The 25,561-nt window shown below is 32.7% G+C and overlaps 1 protein-coding gene across 4 annotated transcripts in view; it reads right to left on the bottom strand.

Annotated features, from left to right (window-relative positions):
* Positions 1–25,561, bottom strand: part of LOC140445761 (probable G-protein coupled receptor B0563.6) — a 294,516-nt gene that overhangs the window by 77,819 nt on the left and 191,136 nt on the right. For 3 of the 4 annotated variants that reach the window (XM_072538085.1, XM_072538084.1, XM_072538086.1), the window contains exon 2: positions 18,271–18,337. The exons of the other annotated variant lie outside the window; for it this stretch is intronic. The gene's annotated coding sequence lies outside the window, so the exon portion shown is untranslated. The remainder of the gene's footprint in view (positions 1–18,270; positions 18,338–25,561) is intronic. 4 annotated transcript variants of the gene reach the window in all.

Here is a 25,561-nt window from a genome sequence, read left to right on the forward strand (position 1 = left end):
GTAGAATGTGAAGTAGCATTAAACAAAACTGCTAACAATATCGAAAAAAGTATAATTGCAAAATCTATTACAGATGTGTGTAGTGAAACCAAAAATTCCTGTTATAAAGAGAATAAAACAGCCATTTCAATTAAAAATAAATCATTAGAAAACAACATAGTGTTTACAAAAGCAGACAAAGGTAACACTACTATTGCTATAGATAAAATAGAATATAATAACAAAACAATAGAATTTTTAAATAATCAAAACATTAAAACGTTACACAAAGATCCAACAGAAAAGTATCAAAAACAAATTAAGCTAGCGTTAGAAAATTCAAAATCAATAGTAAATCCAATAGAACAGAAATACCTCAGTATCATGAACCCACAGCCTCCTAAATTATACTCTTTCATTAAACTACACAAACCGCATCACCCAATAAGACCTGTAGTGTCTTTTTATACAGCTCCGTCATATAAACTTTCAAAAAAACTGTTAGAGATTATTTTATTTAGAACACACTAAATTTTCACCTAAATTTGCCATAAAAAATACAATAGAACTAGTTAATAAAATACAACATTTTCAGTTACCTAACAACTCCAGATTAATTTCATTTGACATAAAAAATCTTTTTCCTAGTATCCCTCCAACAGAAACTTTTATTCTAGTAAAAAACCTTTTAGACCAAAATAATACAAATCCAATCATTACATCTGAAATTTTACATCTTCTTGAAGTTTGCATAAACCAGGACTACTTTGAATTTAATAATGAATTATATACAAATAACAGTGCAGGACTTATAATGGGCAATCCTCTAAGCACATTGCTATCAGATATTTTTATGGATCATCTAGAGACAAAGATTTCAAAACATCCCATATTCAAACAGTTTTTATATTGGTGGAGATACGTAGACGACGTACTGGTATGTTTCACAGGAACTAACAGGCAACTCGACCAATTTCTATCTTATATTAATTCTCTTCATAGTCATATTGAATTTACAATAGAAACAGAACAAAATCAATCCATAAATTTTTTAGATTTAAAAATTACCAGACTTAAAAACAAACATGACTTCTCCATATTTCATAAACCTACCCATACTGACACGACTATTCACAATTCATCATCCCATCCCACACAACATAAACTGGCAGCCTATCATAGTATGTTACATAGACTAACAGCAATTCCTATGTCAAAATACAATTTTGAGACAGAATTAAATATCATTAAACAAATAGCAGTAAACAATGGATACAACGAACAAACAATTAATAAAATTTTAAATCAAAAACTACACAAGAAAGCCCTGAACTTAGTATTTCCACCACCAGAGAAAAAACCCAGTACCTTCTGCTCGATTACATATACAGGCAAAATATCAACAAAAATAGCCAAACACATAAAAAAGAAAGGAATAACACCAGCTTTCAGAACAAATAATAACCTAGGCAAATATATTAAAAACAATAAGAGCCAACATAAAAAACACTTACACAGTGGTGTGTACAAACTTAAATGTGGCGACTGCCCAAAAACTTACATTGGTCAAACAGGTAGAAATTTTAATAAACGAATAGCAGAACATAAAAGGGCTTTCAATAATAGAAAAACAGATTCTACATACGCACTTCACCTTCTAGATCATAATCATTCTTTTGATGACGAATTTAAAATTCTACACATTCAAAATAAAGGCCTTAAGCTATCTTTGTTAGAATCTATGGAAATCAACAAATTAAAAAACACAGATATAATTCTGAATGACCAGCTTGAGACAAACAGTTCTCCCCTCCTCAACTTATTTCATTAGAGACTATAAAGTGTAAACCCATGCCAAAAACAGATCACTTGAGAAAGGCAATCAGCCGAAACAGCTGTAGTGATAATAATTTAAAATAAAAATTTGTGGAAGTTTTGAAAACAAAGTTTTCAGTGTTTTATTGTTACATAAAATGAATTTCCATCAAGTAACGGTCGAATCCATCAATTATCCAAATTATCATTGTATACAAAATTAAAGTTGCAATTTAGCAGAATCTGGTTAAGATTGAAGAGTCCTTTATCTGTGATAGGTCTATAACAAACTCTGGTTGCACAATTTGTGGATGAGTAAGCTATCTGAAAGGAAATACCTTTGTGGTCAGATGTGTGAGTGATATCCACAGGTTTTGTGGTACCATCAATATTTGTGAAAACATTATCAAGACATCTATTACCTCGAGTATTAAATTTAACTTTTTTTGTAATATTGTAAGATCTAAAAAAATTACAGAGTTTTAAAGCTCTGATATCTGTTTCATTAAAATGGACATTAAAGTCACCCGTAATTATAACAGGATTATGGACATTAATTTTTTAAGAGCTTTAGCCATAATGGTAAAGAATTTGTCTAAATCACCATCTGGAGTACGATAGACAGTGATAAGCTGCACATTAGATTTATTCAATAAAATACCTGTAATCTCACAATGCTGTTCAGAAGAGAGATTTTCAAGATTCAAATGATTAAAACTTACGTTATTCCTAGTATATATACCTACACCTCCATGAGACTTGACCGTCCTGCAAAATCCAGAAACCATAAGATAGCCTTTAATATTGACAGTATGTAGCTCATCAGGTAAAAGCCAGTGCTCATTAAGACACAAACTGAAATATCATTAAGCAGAACTTCAAAATCTAGAAAAGAGTTACGTAACGATAGAACATTATAGTGAATAACATTTAAACAATTTTTAAATTTAATAATACTTTTTGAAGAGGATCCATTAACATTGGCATCCTCCTCTTCACAAAAAACTTAGATACCACTGCACCCTTTGGCCAAACATCTTTGTTCCAAGTTCTCTTTAGGTTTTCTTGATTAATGGTGACCTTCATGGAACTATATGCTTCAGGCATTTTTGATTTGTGTACCATACATTGGACTTCAGGAAATGATACAGCTAACATTTTATGTAAATCATCAGGGGTTGTTTGCGGTTTAAGACGTGAGACATGCAGAGACACAAATTTTGGAACGGACTCCACCGACTTTTCCATCTCATTTCCACCAATTAAATATTGATGTCTACGTTTACGACAATTCTGAGTCAACCACTCATCTCTCTTAATTTCACCATCAGTTTCTTTTAAATTTTGTATATCTAAATTTTTTTGTTGATTAACGGCATCGTGAATAGCGAGGCTAACATCTTTCTTGTTAAATATATGATTTTTATTATTGTTTACAATTTGGTTGTTATCAGCTGTTTTAAATTGACTTTTAACCTCACCAGTATTATCACTAATGACAGTCAGGCCAGGTGAAGGGGACTTCGAATGACTGGGTTTTGCATCCACCTTTGACACATTCGTATTATTTTCAGCTACTTTAACATTCATTGACCTTAAGCTTAAGCTTGGTTCGAGGTCGCTTAAATTACCATCAGAGGTTTCGCTCGGCAAAATGGTATAGAGGAAACTGGTTGTTTACGTTTTTTACTCCATAATTTTTGATTAATTTAATTTTTTCTTGGAGTTCGCGAATTATATAAATAAATAGTTAAAAGCATATAGTCTATAGCACGTATTGATCGAGAAGATACAGTCCTCCACTTTTATTTTTTAATAAAGGAGTGAAAGAAAAGGATTAGGGTAGAAGAACATACTACTAGCTAAAATTTGTGAGAGATTAAAACAGATATCAGTCAAAATGATGGCTAACCTTCACTAATGGAGAGATTATATTAATTAGAAGAAGTGTTGCGAAATAAACAACATGCTTATTAAATTATAATGTCACCCAATTTCTGTTTTATACACACACTTATAAAGAAACCTTAACATGCAAAATTGTTAGTATATTAATTTAGTTAAATATACTAAATGATTTTCCAGGTATCTATAAAGGTGGAAGTAATCTCATTTTTCCGCACGTCACTTCTAAATGATAGATGAGATATACTTTGCATGCGTAACATTCGTTTCTAAGATATGTTAAGAGATTATATTGGTCGAGGCTTTATCCATGACATAAACTTGTGATAAATCGTTCTAGGATGAATACGGTGAATGTGAGGATAAATCGTAATAATTCATCAGAGATTTGTAAACTACGACGAACAGTTCTTTTATTATTTTACTGATAAATTACGGGGCGATTGGAGCTGCGAGAAAAGCTATTAATAAAAGGACTAAATGTTGCAAATTAATCTTATCAATAATTAGGAATTTATATTAGAAGATGGAGGAAATAGATATTTAATTAAAATTATTTTATATTTTGGCTAATTCTAAATTTTGTCAATTGTATAATTGGAACTCTTTTATGATTAGAATTGTTTTAGATTCTTTCCTATATGAGAAACTGTAGAAGTTCATCAAACTGTGTTCTTGTTCATATAGAATAAAAACACATATTTCACTCACTTTACATCTAAGATTTCACTTGTTGACCTGATGATTGGTCAGTTTCTGCAACTGGTATCTTGGACACTCTACAAGAACATGCTTAACAATGAGTGGAACATTACAGTTGTAATAACAGTTGTCACATAAAGGAAGATTAATGTGACCAATTATAGTAAGTCGGATATATTCGTTTTTACTCGACTTCGTCTAAAAACGGGTTTACATAAATATGTTTTCGCTTCGCGGAATTTTGAAGTTGAACTGTTCCAATGGTTTTGCCACAAATTTTTGACCTTCTTCCTTGCTGTGCAATGCGATCCGCTTCTTCATTTTCTTTGAGACCAATGTGTGAAGGAACCTATAGAAATTGTACAGTTTAGTTGCAGTTTTGTATGGTAGCTAGTTTTTAGCATAAGGTTTTCCTTATAACTAACTTTCCTTATAGAATATTTAAAATTTATTTGATACGCCACTGGCTAGTACGTAATAATAATCTGAAGTTTTGTTTACCCAGGTATTTATACGAGACGTCTAAAGAAAATAATAATTGCGTAGAGTCTATTTGCGTCTTAATTAAATAAATTCGCACAAAAAATTTAAAGGCGTAATTAAAAAGAATTCCGATTGGCTGGCAGTTAGAAACTAAATGGTTACAGAGAGAGAGAGAGAGAGAGAGAGAGAGGGCTGACAACGATTGATTGATTCTGCGTTTAATTTTTTTAAAAATACTTATTAGTTTTCTCAGGATTCGTAAAAATGAATGCATTTAAAAAGCATTGGCCCGAAATTTTGCGCCTACGCTCTTAACTGGTGTCGTGCCACAGTTGACACGCAACTGGTGACGTGTTGGACAGTTGGAGTTTTCTTTTGCGCAGTGTCTACAATTCTGACGGTTGACCTCGCCATTTAATTTGAATGTAGCCTCAACAGAAAAAATAATATTTTGAACCGAGAGAGGGTTTCAGTGGCTGTTATCATTATTTCGCAAAATTGTAAACTTTCATCTGGATCATCCTCGTTTAATTCCTATACAATTGTGCATTTTACTTACTTTACTTACTTTTACGTACTTTGTGTACCGTTGTTTTGCAAACATCAAGATCACTACTAACCTTATGAACAGAAGTGTGCGCATCTTCTTCAAAAACAAGTAGAAGATCTAATGTTGTAACATAATTTACAGAGGGAAGACCTGATTTGCGTGCATTTTCAACCGTATCAGTTTGTCGAAATTTCTTTTCAATCTTACTTACTGTTGACTGCGTGATGGGTATTTCTGGATATTTATAATTAAATAAATTACACACTTCCATTTGAGTTCGCGATTTTTTTCCATACCCAATCATCATGAGTATTTCAATTCTTTGCTTTACACTCAAATTCATTTCTACTTAAAATTAATTCTAAGCAATAATACAAAACATTCACGAATTAATACAATTATTGTACTACTTAATTGTTATTGAACTTTACTACTAAAAATAATTACAGTTTACCAAAAACTAGATGTAGGCTACTTTTTTGCAATTGATAATAAATAATTTATTTTTTAAGCGCGTATCTTTCAAATTATATCCATTAGATCCGAGTATTATACTTTTTTGATATCAGCTCATTTTTATCGATCTAAAAATGTCCTAAAATACAAGGGGTTACTTTTAAAAAAGAGCCGATGACGTCATCACTGTAATGTGTGTCACCTTGTATAATTAAATTTTATTGAAAAATGTTGAAATTGAAATTGAAAAAACATTAAATTTAAAAGTCGATGTGTTTAAATTTTGTAAAAAAGGCTTTTAATTTAGGAAATATCGAATTTATTCCATACTTTACGGACACACTGTATAAACGTATTTACATGGTGTTGAACACTAGTTACCTTTTAGTCAACTGGTTGGTATAATATCCAGAATTTATTTTGTTTATTGGTATTTTTGATATCTTAATTTCATACATCCAGAATATCGTTCTTTTTTATATTGCACCTGTGAAATATTATTGTTTTTTCAAAATTATTTTTCTCAAAAAAAAAAGAATAAAAAAATAAAACACATTTGTACACATTTCTGAAAAAACGCATACGAATTTTATAAACAAGCACTAAAAAATCTTCTTAAAATACAAATCCCAGAAAAATTAGCTACTTTATAGCCTTTCTAAATAATTCTAAATACAAGGATAATATAATCCCCTAGGCTCGTATAGAATAAAATATGGACAGAAGGGTATTAAGATAATGATATTTAATGAGCACTTTCTAAGCGATGTTTCGATTACCTTAAAACAATCAATGTAAATAAGATAAATCAATGTAAATGGGATTCAAATTACCTTAGACAAACGAGGGTTATACGAGATTACGTAGGCCTAGAATAAAGCAAAAGGGAGTTTGCGATAATGGCAATAAACGAAAATAGGTATAAAATTTTTATCAGATATCAAACGAACATTTAGTTTTATTATAGTTTTCCTGATGTTTGCCTTGATGTGAGCTTCAATTTTATTGTACTCGTATCTTATCAAAACTTTTAACCTACCAAATATATACACTGAAACCAAAAAGTTTTTGACGGATTGAGACTAATTAAGTTTTTTTGACAAAAAAAAGGAAATATGACTTAAAGAGATCTAATATTTCTTAAAACTTGTTACATTTGTATAGACAATTGTTGATGATATTGATTAATATTATTTACTAACTTAATAAGGCTTCTAGAGTCTCCTTCATATTTTTTGCCTATTCAACATCCCAAAAACCTTGAAACAAATTTTAGAAAAAACACTGGAATGACATATTATTATTATATTATACTCATCACATATTTATAGACTATAAAGCAGCCTACAATTCTGTGAAAAGAAATATGTTGAAAGCAATGAAAAAGTTAGGATTAGAACTCTCCTGTATAATAATCTCTCCTGAATAAATCAGTGCAAATCCTTGCCTATGCTGATGATATTAATATGTTTGGGAAAACGAAAAACGCTATACGAGAAGCATATGTAGCATTAAAAGAATCAGCTACAAAAGTGAGTTTAACAATAAACCCCAACGAAGCGAAGTATGTAAAAATAAGCATGCAACCAAAAATCCTTGATATAGAAAACGACGTGATTGTAGCAGTGAACGAAATTGTATACCTGGAACGCTCCTTAATACTGAAAATAATACTACCGCAGAGATAAACCGCAGAATTTGCACGGCCAACAGATGTTATTTTGGGATCAATCTCCTTCTTAAATCCACAATTATATCGAGAAATGCAAAAATAAAACTCTACAAAACAATAATACGTTCAGAGACCTGGATTCTAACAAAAAGTAACGAAAACATGTTAAGATGTTTCAAAAGAAAAGTAATAAGGCGAATCTATAGAGAAGTGAATGACAATAGAATGTGAAGAAGACAATAGAACTTCAAACTTTATATCGTAAGGAACCAGGAAACAGGAACCAGATATCGTAGAACATATTAAGATAGGACGTCTAAAGTGGAGAAGACGTGTAATGCAGCTGGAACAAAATGACCCTAGAAAAAGCTAGACAGCTAGAAAAAACGCTATTTGATAGACCCATTAGTCAGAGGAACAAGGTTCCTTGTTAACATCGATGAAGACATGAGAAATATGGGAATATATTAGGCCTCTCTTACTCATGGCGTTGTCTTCTTCGTTCCTCCAGGATCTTGGTGTCGTCCTCTTTTCCTCCTTCCTATGGAACTCCATTCGGTTATTCTCTTTATCCATCTGCTGTCGCTAGTTCTTCTTACATGTCCATACCACTTGAGTCTTTTTTGTTCTATATATGTAAGAATGTCTGTTTCTATTGATGTTCTTTGCTTTATTTCGTCGTTACTTCTCCTATCCATTCTTGTTACTCTGCAGCATCTTTGCAGGCATTCCATCTCTGTTGCTACTATCTTACTGCTGTTTTTCTTATTTACAATCCAATTTTTAGCTCCAAATCTGTGTTTTTATCTTCATATTTAGGTGTCTATCTCACCATACTAAGATAAGTTGTCGGATTGCTGTTCTTGTTTGTTCTAATCTTTGCTTAATTTTTTCCTTGATTGTTACCTTTTTCGTGATTATAAACACCAAGTATTTGAATTTATCCTTTCTTTTGATTGTTACGTTGTCGTCAATGTCTTCTTCACTTGTAGATAGGTACTCTGTTTTCGTGAGGTAAATATCTAGGCCAGCCTTGGTATATTCTTCCTGTAGTTTCTTCATCATGTAACTGAGGTCTTCTTGGTCTTGCGCAATCACTACTTGATTGTCTGCAAAGCTTAACGTATATAGGTATTCGTTTCGTACCGGTGCTCCCATGCCTTCGTGTTTTCTTTTCCATATAGTCAAGTCTTTCTCTAAGTATATTTTGAATAGGGTTAGAGATGTGGAATAATCCTGCAGGAGCCCTTTTGTTGTGGTATAGTCTCATATGAATCTTGTTCCCATTTTAATGGACACTTTATTTTTTTTATACAGAGCTTTTGTGACTTCTATGAGTTCCGTCTATAATTCTAATTTGTACATTGTCTTCATTAGTTATGACCCTGGCACAGAGTCATACGCCTTTCTAAGGTCCACAAATTCCAAATGTTTATCTTTATTTTTTACTTTTTTCTCTAACAGTTGGTCCAGTGTATATATGTGGTCTACGCATGATCTTCCTGCTGTGAAGCCTGCTTGATCCTCCTCCATTTTGCCTTTCATCGCTTGCTCTATCTTTTTTCGCAGTATCTTCCTATATTAGCGTCCTATTGATAATATTACACTTATTCCTCTGTAGTTTTCGAATCATTTTCTATCTCCTTTTTTAATATAGATATCATATACGCCTCTGTCCATTCCTTTGGGAGCTGTTCTTCATTTATGACTTTCTGAAATATCCATTTTATCATCTGGTGTAATCTTTTTGAGCCGTACTTTACAAGCTAAGGTAAGATGCCTCTAGGTCTCGGTGCGTTCTTATTTTTAGTTGCTTTTATATATATATATATATATATATATATATATATATATATATATATATATATATATATATATTGTTATGATTGTTTATTTTGAGTTCAAACTTAGTTTATTGAGCCAATAAAAAAGAATTATAACTTATTTGTTATCAAAAGTAAAATAATCCTTATATTACCTGTGTTCGATGGATTCAAAAGATTTTCTAGTTGTCTATTATCGGGGGGGGGGGAGAAGAAAGGATAAGAATACAAATATATTATATTACAAAGATTTACGTTTCTTTATTTTATATGAACGAATAAAACAATTATTAAATTCTGTCGTTATCTTATCAATCAGCATACAAGAAAATAAATCAAATTATTATGATAATAAGATTATAAAGCTACATACATTTATATTACGTGAAAAACCAATTTTACTTAAAATTTTCTTTGCTTGAAAAAAGAAACCACAAAACTTTAAACTTTTGATTAGCCTAACAAAACCTCAGTTCTTAAATTTGAATGCTAATGACCATGATGTCGAAACGATCCTTCACAGATATAAAATTCAATTGTACAAACACTTACAGCTTATTTTCTTCTTGAGTTGTATGTTGGAAAATACCCAGAAAAGCCCAGTCTCCTCAACGATGTGATCTCTCCTCTTTGGCACCTCGGCTCTTTCTTAACGTCTCTGCAAACCTCCTGCAGCCTACACAAAAAACACCTGATTCACTTCTCCAAACTCAGCTATTTATTTATGACACCAGGACCTCCTTTTGTCAACTTGATGCCGTAAGAATACTTTCACATATACTTTATAAAATGCCCACGGTAGATACAAGGACCTCCTTTAATCTACTTGTTATCTCCTTCTTCAAACTATTCACTTCTTTTCGTTACGCCGGTATCCAAACTCACGAACCACACCCTATCTTGAGACAAACGACTGTTTCCTTTCGATGACCAAAATATGACTAACTTCTCCTGTCTCATGATCGACTCCCAAATTTCCATTTAAAAACGACCGTCCAATCAAAAAGCTCAAATTGTGTTTACCATGATTTTGGAAAAGCCTAATTTCGGTTTCAGAGAAAACTAAATAGCTTACTTTAAAATTGGTTTTTTTAATACATCATTTATACATATTTCAAAAGATTAGAATATGGTCATTTAATACTCGACTATACAAACAATGAAAAGATTAACTTACAGGTAAAATGTCTTCTAATTCTAAACAAAGGATTTTTGATAATTTTGTTTGAAACGGAAAAAGGTCGTTTGCCAAACAAATTTCTATTCTTATCTACACTAAATCTTATCTTAAATTACTATATACAATTTGTTTATATTGATATCTTAAAATTTTATTTCAAAGGATTTTTTTATTTATTTTTCTTTGGTTGGGAAAGAAGAAACATAACAATATATAGATCGGTTTAAAACGTTCTTCTAGGTCTTCCGATACCCAGTTGCCACTCCTCTCGATTTATCCATAAGTCTTCTTCTATGTCTCTGTCTTTTATTTCTCTATTGATGCCTTTTCTCCAACTAAGGCGGGATCTTCCTCTTTTTTTTTTCTACCGTGAGGGGTCCACATTAAGACTTGTTTTGGAAAACTTCTTCAGATATTCTCTGTACATGACCGTACCATCTGAGTCGTTGGCTACCAATATCGTCTACTATTGTAAGTTTTACTTTTATAATTTCTCTTATTCTCTTGTTCGTTACTCTTGCTAGTCTAGATTTTCCAGCTGAACGTCTCCAGAAATCCATTTCCGATGCCTCAAGTTTTCTTTTGTATCTTTCCTTTACTTGCCATACTTTACTACTGTAAGTAATTATACTTTTAATGGTTGTGTTATATATCTTTTGCTTGTTATTACTAGAAATTGATTGATCCCAATAGATACTATTGAGAAGGGAAATTGCTTTTCTTGCTTGGTTGTTTTTCTCCTCAATTGTGTCGTCTACGTTCCCTTTTTTTGTGATGATTAAACCTTAATATTTATATGTGTTGCAATGTTTGATAACTTCTCCATCTTCCAATATGAGGTCCTGTTGTTTCCCGCCGATACACATACACTCGGTTTTTTGGATATTGATTTCAAGTCCCCATTTTTTAAACTCCTTGATTAATTTTCGAGTTATATAGTCAATATCTTCATAATCTTGTGCTATTACTCGTTGATCATTTGCAAATGACAAAGTTGCTTTTATGATGTTTTTATTTCCCTATCTATTATTTCTATTTCTTGTTGTGGGGATCTGCTTCGTCTTCGCCTGTTGTCTTTTCCAATGAATTATGGTCTTTGTTCTGTCAACAGTTCCTTCTAATAGTCCTTCCATTCTATATCCCATATATTTTTCAATTTAATTTTTTCTTCTGAGTTTTGTTTTAATCCTCTCAGTACTTTCCATGACTTCGAAGTTCTTGTTCCTCCTACGTATGTTTTAATTTTTAAGCAGGTTCTTTCCCATTCTTCATTCTTTTGTTGTGTTTGTTTTTTTAATTCTCTATCTTTTTCTCTATATTCTTTATAAACTTATTACAAACATTAATATGTACTAAAAATATCTCTGGCTTTCACAGAAATAAAAATTAATTTATTTAGATATATCAGATATTTTTTCTTGGAGTCTTGTGGAACGAAGAACATAGGGAGATAGATTTTATTTAGTTTCCTAATCTCATTACACCCTGATACCTGTCCTAAGGGAATTGATAGCCACAGGTACCTTTTATACATTTAGACTCAATATGAATTTGTCAAAAGTTTATGTCAAAAATAGGTTGGTGAAGATACTTAAATAGAATAACAAAGATACAGACTATCAAAAAACAACAGATAGAAAGTGAATATTCGACTTTCTTAAAGGTGCAATGTTTGAGAAAACCTAGGCTATAAATTTTTTAAACATAACCCAAAAATATAATTTTTAAATAAAGTTAATATTTTAATTTCTATTATTAATAAATATTAGTTTTTATGTCTGTGTTATCTACTGTTTAAAAGAACGTTTCTAAATGATTAGGTATATTCTAAATAATAAGTTTTTGTTATTACTTAAAATGGTTCAAAATTTTCATACAATTTTTTAATCTCTCAGCAAATAACAAAAAAGCTAATTTTATGATAAGAGAGCTCTGTAATTTGTACTCTCAAGCCTGAAACCTCCCGTCTTTTTATAAATGTAAGTAAAGATAATGACCATTTTTCTACTCGGCAGAAAGTGTCTCTAATGCCAGTCTTTAAGGAGAAGATATTTTTTTACATAATTGCGACGGTCTGTTCAGCTTCTTACGTAAGGAAAGGATTTTAGACTCATAACTTAATTTAAGGCACTCCCTTACTCAAAATTACGGTTAGTCTGGTTCTTGCATAATATCTTCGAAATGATTTCTATACGTTTTTTGTTTAGACTTTTTAGTTAGATTAATATTAAATAAATTTTTGACCAAAACTATTAAAATACGGGGCACTCATAAAAATAACAAAAATAAAATGAGTAAAAAACAATTCATGTTTTATTTTCTTCACCACGTTCTTGACTTTTCTATGCCAGCATATTATGCTTATATATATTATATAAGTTCACCGATCTTATAGGTCATCATACTTGATATGCATGTATATACTTGATATGCAATTCTTTCTATTTTTTATAAGCACTATATGGGAATATCTTTCCAGTCTGTTCCTTGGTAACCTGTGGCTCTTGAACTGATAATAAAGAATTGAAAATTGCCTATTCATCTTATTGTATCGCCAATATAATAATAAGACTGGTGGCTTTTTGTTATGTGTATCAACTTTCTGTAAACATTTTTCAATGCACAGTTGTATTTTCGCAGTGTAGTCTCCTCGATTTTTTTCTCATAATTTGAGGCAACACTGGTTATTCTGCTGTCATTATAGAAGCAGTATTCGCTTTTTGTGTTTGTTTTTATTTTATTTTGGATATAAATTTGTCCAAGTAATAAATGCAGCTACCCCAGTCACGTCCAAAATATATAAAGGCCAGCGGTTAGTTCGTCTTTTGCACATATACTTATGAAGCATTTGGTCTTGCGTATCGACACCACATTGTGTACTATTACATATAATAGAGTATTATATCTGGTTTTTTGTTAACATCATCTTTACAATCAGCATTGTGATGCATATTAGACAGAACTAGGACACTTCTTTGTTTTTTCGGTTTTTGTGAATCAGAAAATTAAGAATTTCTCTAGACGTTTCTTGTTTGGTAAAAACTCCTGAGGAAGAAATCGTTTATTTTTTTCCCTGTGCTCACCAGAGTTAATGAGTTTGCCAGTTATTCATATGCAAGAGCAAGATCAGTGAAATAGTTATCGCAAGTCACATTCTTGTTGGAATTATAATAAGACTTAATGAGTTGCTTTACAACTTGAGATGCAAGGCCTTTTGCTACTGTATTTTCGTTTTTTCTGTATATATTATTCCACTTAAAGGGTAATATGTTTCAAAGTCACACCATATTTTTATGCCATATTTATCTAGCTTTGAAGGCATATATTGCTTGAAAGGACACCTTCCACTTTTTTAGTTTTCCTCTCCTACTACTTCTAGGAACCCGAAGATTAGCAATTCTTTGTATTTGGGTAATTGACGACTCTACGCCATTACCAAACTATCTAAAACTATGCTTTCTCATCTTGACAACAATTGGTGCCACCCCTAGACTTCCCCTAATATACTCATTTAATTCTATTCTTTTTTGCTACTCTACTTAGTTATCTAAGCATTCTCATTTCTGCCACATTCATTCATTGGTCGTCTTTCTTTTTTAGTTGCTTAACATTCAGTGCCGTACATCATAGCTGGTCTTGTGGCTATTAGAATTTTCCCTTTAGCTTCATTGGAATTGTTCTGTCACACAACACACCACTCGCTTCCTTCCACTTAATCCATTTAACCCTAATTCTACTGCATAAATCTCCATCTATTTTCACATTACTTAGTAACAACGATGCCAGGTATTTAAAACTATTACTTTTTACAATCATTTCACCATCCAAATATATCATTCTATTTTTACTAACTCTACCCTGAAATGAACATTCCAAATACTCTGTTGTTGTCCTACTAAGTTGACCTTTTGCCTCAAGAGCTTGTATCCACTGTTCCAGTTTTTTTTCTAAGTCGCTTTCACTATTTCCTACTAACACTACATCATCAGCATACATTAGGCACCACGGAATATTACCCTGCAGTTTCGCTGTTATTTGATCCAAAACTAATGAGTATAAATAAGGACTAAGCACCGAGCCTTGGTGCAATCCTACTTTCACATGAAATTTGTCAATCTTTCCCACACCTGTCCTAACACTAGTTGTTATTCCCTTATACATGTCTCTCACAATCTACATATTTACCGGAGACTCCTTTTTTATTGAGTTCCTATCACAGAATCTCCCGAGGAATTTTATCATATGCTTTCTTAAGATGGATGAATATCATATGAGCATTTGTTTCGTTATTTTTGTATTTTTCCGTTAACTGCCTTATAATGAAAATTGGGTTTGTTGTTGATCTGCCTTGTATATAAAGCCAAACTGATTATCGGATATTTCGTTTTCTTCACGTATCCGTCTGTCAATTACTCTCTCCCATATTTTCATGGTGTGACTAAGTAGTTTTATGGCCCTGTAGTTTATACATTGTTGTACATCCCCCTTGTTTTTGTAAGCAGCTACTAATACAGTGCTTCTGCATTCGTCTGGCATGTCTCCAACTTCCATAATTCTATTAAATAGACCTGTCCCTGTCTCACGTAATGCTTTCCACACTTCCCCAAGAATATCATCTGATCCAACTGCTTTTCCTTTCTTACATTTCTTGAGCCAGTTCTACGTTTGTTATTTTGGTCACCATTGCTGTTACTGTTTCCGTTAACTTAACTCGTTTTCTGTCAAATTCTTCACTTAATAACCTTAATCCACTTCGGAAATCCTTCCCCGATTTTCGGAGGGGAAAATCTAAATGCCAAATAAACTTATTTTAGGTAAAATTGTGACGTATTCCCAATAAAAAGGGTAATTTGCAATACTTACTGCAGTTTTTCTATACTTCATCGGTTTCTACGTTAGAATACTTGTAGATGTTCGTTCTTGGTAACGACAATTCGTTTTTTCGTAGATCGTTGTAGGCAAAACTTTAAATAAAAAATATAATGAATTTTAAGGATACATGAGAAAACAAATGTAATAATAAACATGTAAGAAAATATGAAGAGAGAATCAGAAGAGAGAATAATAAGAACTTTACAGAACACATCAACAAGATGATGAGATGAGACCAGCACGAAAATTAATAAAAAATGTTGGATCAGAAATAATGCCAAAAGTAACAATTTCAGAGGTAACTACAGCATTGGAAAATATGAAGAAAAATAAAGCTGCAGGAGAAAATAATATTACCACAGATATGATATTAGAAGGAGGTAAGGAACTAATTGCAATTGTAACTAAGCTTGTGGATAGTTTTTTACATCAGGGCAAAGTCCCTAAGTTCTGGAACAACTCTAAAGTAATCTTATTACACAAGAAAGGTGATAGTCGAAAATTGGAAAACTACAGACCCATCAGCCTACTGTCACACCTGTTTAAAATACTCACCAAAGTCATAACTACTCGACTAACAAGGAAATTAGACGAATACCAACCATATGAACAGGCAGGTTTAAGAAAAGGCTATTCAACTTCCGATCACCTGTTAACCACAAAAATATTAATAGAAAAATGTAACGAATACAACTTTCCAGTTTTCCTAGCATTTGTAGACTACTAAAAAGCTTTTGATACCATAGAACACACGGCCGTAATAAACGCAATGCAAAATTGTAGAATAGACAGCAGATATATTAACTTAATAAAAGAAACTATGAACCAAGCTACAGCTACATACTACCTAAATGAAAATGAACACACGAACCCTGTACCATTAAACAGGGGAGTCAAACAGGGAGATACTTTATCACCCAAACTGTTCACCTTAGTTTTGGAGTTTTTAAAAAGCTAAATTGGAAATATAAGGGAATAAACATCAATGGCCGCTACCTCAGTAATCTACGATTTGCAGATGACATTATCCTGATAGCTACTGACCTACAAGAAATGCAAACCATGCTCTTAGAACTACATACCGAATCTTCTAAAATAGGACTGAAAATGAATTTAAACAAAACAAAAGTCGTGCACTCCAAAGACACCGTGACAATAATAAACGATAAAGTTATAGAAAAAGTTGAAGAATATATATACTATAGGACCAAAAATAATACTAAATAGGGAAATTCAAACTGAAGAAATAAAAAGAAGAAGAAAGTTAGCTTGGGCAGCATTCGGTACACTGAACTATGTATATACTCAGAAATCAACAAATTCAATTACATCTTAGATCTAAAGTTTTTGATGCATGCATTATTCCGATATTAACTTATGCGGCACAAACATGGACAATCACAAAAAAGAATATGAATATACTTAGAGTCACTCAACACGCGATGGAAAGAGCAATGCTAGGTATATCACTTAAGGACAAGAAAACAAACACATGGATAAGACAGAAAACCAAAGTCACCGATGTGGTGCAAAAATCATTAAAGTTGAAATGGGAATACGCTGGACATGTAGCTAGGAGCGATCTAAACAAATGGCACAGATCAATTTTAACCTGGAGACCATACAAACACAAAAGACCCAGAGGCAGACCTCCTATGAGATGGACAGATGATCTGAAAAGGACTGCCGGGAAAAATTGGCTACAAGTAGCGTACAATAAAAAACAATGGAAAGGAAGACTTGAAGAGGCTTATGTTCAGATGTGGACGTGAATGGCTAGACGAAGAAGAAGAAGAAAATATGCTTCGATGTAGTACGAACGGAAAGAGGTTGGTTTCGTTTCGATCACACTGTAAATACACGTCACATTTTAAGTACTATTAGCTCAAATAATATATTATATTAGAAGTATAGCAAAAAAATATAATATAACAGAAGTAGAGTTGATATATAGTTGTATTCTTCGGTAGTAATCAATGATGTAGGATCTCTTTCCACAAAATAGAAAATCAAAAAGTATGCCACCATCAACTCTCTAAGACAATTGGAAAAACACCTAAAATAATTTGTGGCCTATACCTCATCGTCGCCATTTGGCGCTACAGCCCTTCGTGACTACACAAATTCATTAATGCATAAAGTTCAATAAATATTTTTTATTAGTTTATAATAAAAAAAGTGGCGTCTCGGGTCGCCACATTACCCGGATAAGGGTTAAAATTAAGATCTAAAACATTACGTATGCTCTCCTCTTTTTTTATTATTTATTATATCTTGTCCGTCTAATTACGATATAACTTCGTGTTCCATCTTTTCATCCTTAGATATATAATTATATCTTCTTTCCTGAAAAACATGGTCATTTTTTTTTGTTGTTTCATTCATATTTTAGATTTCTCATTATACTTGGGCTATAACTTTATTAATAATATATTTTTACCAGGTTACGTGGTTTTAGGCACGTAGAAACAAGCGATAACGTAAACATATGGTCTGATGATAAAACATAATACTTTTTGCTCAAGGATAAAGAACGGGACTATCCGTTTCACAGTTTTTGAACTTTGGGAGTTCCATAACTTTAGGTTAAAAGAATAATTTATCATTGAAAACAACATTTATGCCTCTTATATCATTTTTATTATATCCTTTTCTTAAGTATCCTCACGTATATTGGATGTATTTATCGATTTTTAATGCTGAGTTAAGGTAATTAAGAGTTTACCAACCTCGCACGCGTTCATTATTCGTGTAAATGTTTATAGTAAAATGCGGGTGACATTTGTATTTATTTGCTGTATTTATGCAAAATATTTCGGAGAAAAAGACTTACCTGTACATTGACAACATTTCAGGAATTGATTATGAAATCGTCGGTAATTAAGGTTACAGAGGGACACCTGAAACAAATACTCATATGAAAAAAAAAACAGTATTTAATAAATACTTCATAATTCTGAAAAAATTGAGTAGGTACTTATTTAATGTGGCTTTCATATTTAAGATACAGTTTTTTTATTTACTCAAAGTCGTATCAACCATAAAAGGTTATTAGTGGGTGTTGAAAATGTACATTACAATAAAAGCTTGTGAGCAAAGGTATAATAAAACCAAATATTACATTTTATGGTATAAACATCTCTTCTGTCCTGACATTACGGAGAAAGGGTAGTGGCCATCTTGATGTCGTGTATTGTCCGTCTCCAAAAATCTCTGTCACTGGTCATTTTTTTTTATCTTATATAGATCTTTTGCATATTCCTATAATTTGCATATTCCTATAATTTAGTTAATCCATCTTGTTGGGGACCTTCCTCGTGATCTTCGGTCTTCTACCTTTCTTTGGATATTAAGTCTTTCCATGTTTTCTGTGTCTGCTCTTATAACATTCAAAATATTTTAATTTTTGGAGATTGACTCTTTAAAGATTGCTGGAATGAGGTTTGCTGATCATAAGCTCATTTAAAATTGAATTATTTGTGCTGTGATCGGTCCACGCAACTCGTAACATGTCTTCTTGAACAAAATATTTCAGTGACGTCTACTTTTCTTCTTTCCACTTGTCGTAGGGTTCAAGATTCACATCCGTGTGTTAGTATTGGAAATATTAAGCAGTTGATCAAACTCAGTTTTAGGGTTAGTGAAATTTGGAAGTCCTTCCATATTTTGGCCATCTTTCCTACGGCGACTTTGGGTATAAACATATCGTTAAGATACTTAATGATGTTGAATAAGTTAAAATGTAATCACGGCTCAACAATAGATAAGGATCATAATTAATATTTCCAATAATTTATTAAAATAAAGTCCCATAAAATTGCGTTTTATAAAATCCAAAATAACGAGATAATGGGCCTACAAAACTTAAATAAAAAATTATAATATTTTGTTGGACCTCTTCTGCGAACGAATTAAACTTCTTATTCTGTTCAGTGTACTCTTAATTAATACATTTAAAAAATTTTGTTCTAAAATTATCCATATGTGCTTCACAGCTTCACTTAGCTGTTAAAGTGTATGCAAAGGATTATCTAACACATTTATTTGTCGTATTATAGCGGCCCTGACATGTTCTATGCGGTTCATATCTGCTGTCTGGGTTGGCCACTCCATTCAGTCGATATAGTGATGTTGTAATCTTTCGTTAACAATTCTTGCACGGTAGGAACGGATATTGTCGTCAATAAGGACAAAACTTTGTCCGATTGCACCCGCATATGGTACAATAATTGGTTTTACGACCATACCTGTATATCTGTGAGCCGTCATTGTAGCATTTGTCAAAACCACTAAGTCGGTGCGAACATCAAAACAAATACCACCTCAATCGCAAATAGAGCTTTCCTCAAACGCAGTTGTAGGTACCCTATAATGTTTATTTTATCTCTTTCCTCGTTCCCTCTAAACCAAAATACGACCATCGGAATTTTTTATATGAAATCTAGACTAATCTGTAAATAAACGACTACTCAAAAACAATATCCGAACTATGTTAATATAAAATGAAAATACACGACTTTAATATTCAACTTTGCTGACGATAGTAAAAAAAACGGATTGCCAAAATAACGAAATTTATTTTATGTCGTTTAAAATTGAAAACAAAGTAAGGGTATTATTTTAATTTTATTAAATTTTCACAAACACCTACTATTTCTGGCGTAAAATATTACTTTGATTCTGATCATCTGTGTAAGACCGAGCTGCGCTAATAACCACATAGGTTGATGCGCCTTAAATTTAAATATTAACAAAAAAAAATTTGAGCACTGTATTTTGCAGCTGGTTTTGTTCTTCTAAAATATGATTGATGCTTCTTTTTTTCTTTTATAGAAGTGGATATTCTGTAAGGATGTGCTGGAGTGTTGTCAGGCATCCTATATATATATATAATTTCGGTTTACAACGTTCTTCGACGTCTTCCGATTTCCAATCTCCATCTCATTCTATCGTTCCATAGATCGTCTTCCAGTTCTCTTTCTCTGATTTCTTTATCAACTCCTTCTCTCCAACTTCTTCTAGGCCTTCCTGGTCTTCGCCTACCTCTTGGTTGCCATTCAAGAATTTGTCTTGGTATTCTATTCTCCGGCATTCTCCTTACGTGTCCGTACCATCTGAGTTGTGTCGTTTTGATGTCATCAACAATATTATGTGTAACCCCCATGATTTCTCGGACTCTCTCGTTTGTTATTCTGTCGCGTCTGGAGATTCCCGCCGAGCGGCGCCAGAAGTCCATTTCTGTTGCTCTAAGCATTTTCTCTGATCTGTCTTTTAGGGGCCACACTTCGCATCCATATGTTGTGATACTTTTTATTATGGTGTTATATATTCTTCTTTTGTTGTCTTTGGAGATGTTTTTATCCCACAGTACGCTGTTTAGTAAGGCTATTCCTTTCCTTCCCTGTGTATTTCGTTCCTTAATGGCTGCATCTAATTTTCCGTCTTGAGTGATTTTTACTCCTAGGTATTTGTAGTTATCACATATTTTGATCTCTTGATTTTCCTCTACGAGAAGGTTATGTTGATCTCCTCCGATACTCATGTACTCAGTTTTTTCCATATTCACTTCCAAACCCCACTCTGTAAACTCTTCTAATAGTTTTCGCATCATGTAACTAAGGTCTTCAGAGTCCTGTGCGATGATGACCTGGTCATCTGCAAAGCACAGAGTGTACAAAGTTAAGTCTATTAGTGGTATGCCCATATTCGTACATTTTTTCTTCCATTTGTTGAGTGCTGCTTCGAGGTATATTTTGAATAATGTTGGGGATATACAGCATCCTTGTCTTAGTCCTTTAGTCACTTTGAATCCCGGTGTTATCAGATTTCCTGTTTTAATTCTTGTTGTTTGTTGGTAGTACAACGTTTTTACTGCTTCAATCAATTCTATATTTATATTTGTTTTCCCCAGTGCCTCCCATAATTTATCAAGCGGGATACTGTCATATGCTTTCCTAAGGTCTACGAACGTCAGATGGACTTCTTGGCCACGAGCAACTTTCTTTTCAATTATCTGAGTAATAGAGAAGACATGGTCTATTGTAGATCGACCTGCACGAAAACCAGCCTGTTCTTCGGCTTCCATATCTTGGTATTCTTCTTCTATTCGATTTTTTATTATTTTCCCATATATTCTGCTAATACTACTAGTAACTGCAATTCCTCTATAGTTTTCAGGTTTCGATTTATCTCCCTTTTTATGGATGGTGCTCATATGCGATTCTTTCCATTCCTCAGGTATTTCATGTTTATTTATGCATTCCTGGAAAAGTTGTCGTAGTCGTTGAATTAGTATTTTGGGTCCATGTTTAATGAGTTCCGGAGCTACATTTCCGGGGCCAGGTGATTTGCCATTCTTTAGATGTCTGCATACGGTTTCGACTTCTCTCTCATTTATTCTGATTGGTGACCCTATCAGCCTGACGCCTTGTAAACCATAGTTCTCTATCTGTTTGAAGGGCTCTCTTGTCTCTGTTAGTAAATCTTTAAAGTATTCTTCCCAAGTTTGAGGTGATATGGACTGGATAATATCTCTTTTTTTGTTGTTTCTTAAATTTTTTAACAGTTTCCAGCTTTCTGAACTTTGGCTTCCACCAATGTATGTATTTATTATGGTGCACTTTTTTTCCCAGGATTCATTTTTCTTTTGGCAAATTTTTCTTCTGACCATCGCTTGCATTCTTTTGTATTCGATTCTGTCTTCCACATTTTTTGTGTTCAGATATTTTTGATACAATTTTCTTTTCTGTGTTATTTCCTGCGAAATATCTTGATCCCACCAATATGGTTTTTGTTGTCCGATCTTTTCATATCGCCCTAGTGCTTCTAGGGCAGCGGCGTGTATACATTCTTTGATGGTCAGGCATCCACAGTATGAAAATTCTGGTGGTAGGTAGCTGTTTAGTCAAGCGGTTACGAATTATTGTGATGTGACCACTTCTTAGTCGATTTATCACCTGTTCTTTTCTTTCTTGAGGGAGCTGTGGGCGAGAATTGATAGATCTATTTAAGCTTTGAACTACTTGAATACCAACAACGCTGCCAAACTAGAATTTTTTTGTTAATATTAACGCTTTCGTCAGCGTTTGCTTTAACTGTTAATGTAGAACTAACCACAACTGGGATGGCACTAATTTGAATAATCTGGTATACCTGATAATTGTAAGAGACCCGCCTTTGAAGTAGGTGACTAATTTTAATAACAAATGTTTGCTAACGGCTATTAGCACCGTTAGCGTTATCGTGTAGTTGGAGCACTGTAATAAAACATGGTTCACCGTTCATTATCATCAACATTGGCCGTGTTTTGAGTCTACTGCTGAACATAGACTTTCCATAAATAATGTCATTGCATCCGATCTTAAACACCTTAAATCCAGTTGTACAGGATGCGCTTGATGTCGTCTGACTACCTTGTTGGAGGATGTCTTCGATTACGATAAGCATCGTATCTAGGTTTTGATTCTAAAATTTTCTTTGCCTACCTTGCATCTCTACAACTTATCCTGCCTAGTTCCATTTGAGGGTTGTTATTATTTCAATGGCATCCGTAACACCAGTTTTTTCCCTACCTATTTGATTTAAAACTCTGTCTCTGAGGGATATATTCAACATTAACCTCTCCATTGCTCTCTGTGCCATTTGTATCTTATTGATTACTTTTCTGGAAAGAGTTAATATTTCTGCTCCTTGCGTTAGAACTGGGAGTATTTTTCCAGTCGTACCGTTTGGTGAGAATGCTATTAAAAGTTTGGTGATATTTATAATATTTTATTTAGAGATTGGATTGGTCGGAGCATTTTTGGCTAGATTATCTACAACTTTCTTTACCTCTACTAGTATAAAAAAGTACCCAAATACATCTGAAAAATAATTTATTCCCAATATTTTGAGTTCTCTTTTAATCAGGAGTAGAAGAGGGTTGTGATAGTATAGTTGCTTTAATTAGGTTATTAAACTGTGGGACGCGGAGGTTATTGTATATTTTTCTTTGTTTGAGTGTTCAATTAACGACAGCGCCTTTAGGATGGCGAACGATTCAGCGGAAAAGATGGAATAAATTGCTGCTCCAGTTCTATCTCCGTTTTTTGACTCATCTCTGTAAACAATATAAGAATTGCCGTATATGTTTAATAGTTTGCTTTATTTAAATTGCTGACATTTTTGTTTTGTTGGACTAACCTTGGTCAATGGAAGAAGGATTGTCCTTGGCGAAGAGGCTTCCATTTTGGAAAAGTCATATGTCTTTGAAAACTTAAAGTTTAAAAGTTTAATTTGGATAAGCAGGTTATTATTTCAAAGTAAAATAGGTGGTTTATTTGATTTGTTTTTTTTTTTTTAATTTACTTTTAACTGGATCAGAGAACACATTATACAGGGTGTTTTAAAAAAAAGGTAACCCCGTCTCTAGGGTAGGTAAAAAACTGAAAAATAATTGGGGTTTGCTTAGTAAAAAATTTTTGTAACGCCATCCGTTTTCAAAATACAGGGCGTTGAAGAAAAATTTTACGCATTTTTTACGATTTTGCCGAAACTACTGGCAACATTGTAATAAAATTTTATACGAATATGTTTTGGAGGCTAATACATCCCATGAATTTGTTTATATATCTGATTCTCATAGAGGGCGCTAGTTACACGGATCGTACTAAGTATTAGTCAATATAACTTTTTTAAGAGTATATTTATTAATCAAAATTTCAAGTAAACTTAAACATCATTCAATTTTACACGAAAAAGGTACTCTTGGTAAAACTCGATACTGTGTACCGTTTTCGGAATATTTTGATTTGAAAATTATGAACTAATAATTGATGCTGGTATAAAATAGTTAGTAATTAAACAAAACTCACAAGAAGAAAATTAAATTAATGACTAAAAACATAAAATAAAATTCAATTACAGTAAGTGTTTAAAATGCCCTCCGTTTTCGCGAATACACAAGTCTATTCTTTTTTCTAAAGATTCCATTAACCGTCTAAACGGTAGGGGATCAGCTATGATGTCATTAAATTGACATTGAATTCTTTCTTCCAATTCTTGGCGTGAATTTATCTCTGTAGCATAGACTTTTTCCTTAATATACGACCAAACTGCGTAGTCCAAAGGGATAAAATCGCATGAACGAGGAGGCCAATGAATCGGAGCTTCTGCAGCTCTACCAATTCATCGATTCGGAAAATTATTTCTCAACCAATTACGACACCTTCTATCAAAGTGTGGTGGAGCTCCATCGTGCATAAAAAATAAAGATCTTCGCTCGTTTAGCGTTAAATCTTCTAATATCTCGAATGAGGAATTGTTTAAAAAATCAAGATACATATCACCATTTAAATTTCCAGGTAGAATATGATAACCTATTAATTTGTTACCTAAAGTTGCTGCCCAAACATTAACTTTAAATGAGTGTTGGTAATCTGATACCCTTTTGACTCGTGGATTCTCATCACACCAGTAGTGTGCATTATGGGAGTTAAACATACCTTGTTGCGTTAAGGTGGCCTCGTCCGTAAAAAGAATGCATTTTAAAAAATTTGGATTGTGGGCTGTCCTTTGTGGCAATGTTTCACAAAAATCCACTCTAACCGGTAGATCATCTGGCAAGAGCTCTTGGACTTGTCTGTAATGATAAGGATGTAATTGCTGTTCTTTCAGTATCCGCCAAGTACTTAAAGAAGAAGTATTTGTTTGTCTTGCTATATTCCTTACGCTAACTGTTGGATCTTGATCAAGTAAATTTAAAATATTATTTTCTTTATTAATTGTTCTTGTTGTTCTTAGTCAACCAGAATTTATTTTATTTGGTCTTACATTCCCAGTTTCTCGACAACGTCGTTCAACTCCTCTAAATGTTTTTTTACTTGGTAAGTTTCTTCTAGGAAACTTTTCTGCATAACGTGTCACAGCTGCACTAGAACATCCTAAACATTCGCATAAGGTTAATAACATGTCAGTGTTTGTTGATTTATCGTCATAACAACCAATAAATGTCAGATTTCCATGGCACATTTGGAGAAAATAGAGGTATACCTATTAGAACTTTATCATTACTACCAGCATGAATTATTACTTCATAATTTTCAAATCAAAATATTCCGAAAACGGTACACAGTATCGAGTTTTAC

This window comes from Diabrotica undecimpunctata, chromosome 7 (assembly GCF_040954645.1).
Source record: "Diabrotica undecimpunctata isolate CICGRU chromosome 7, icDiaUnde3, whole genome shotgun sequence".
Taxonomy (NCBI): Eukaryota; Metazoa; Arthropoda; class Insecta; order Coleoptera; family Chrysomelidae; genus Diabrotica; species Diabrotica undecimpunctata.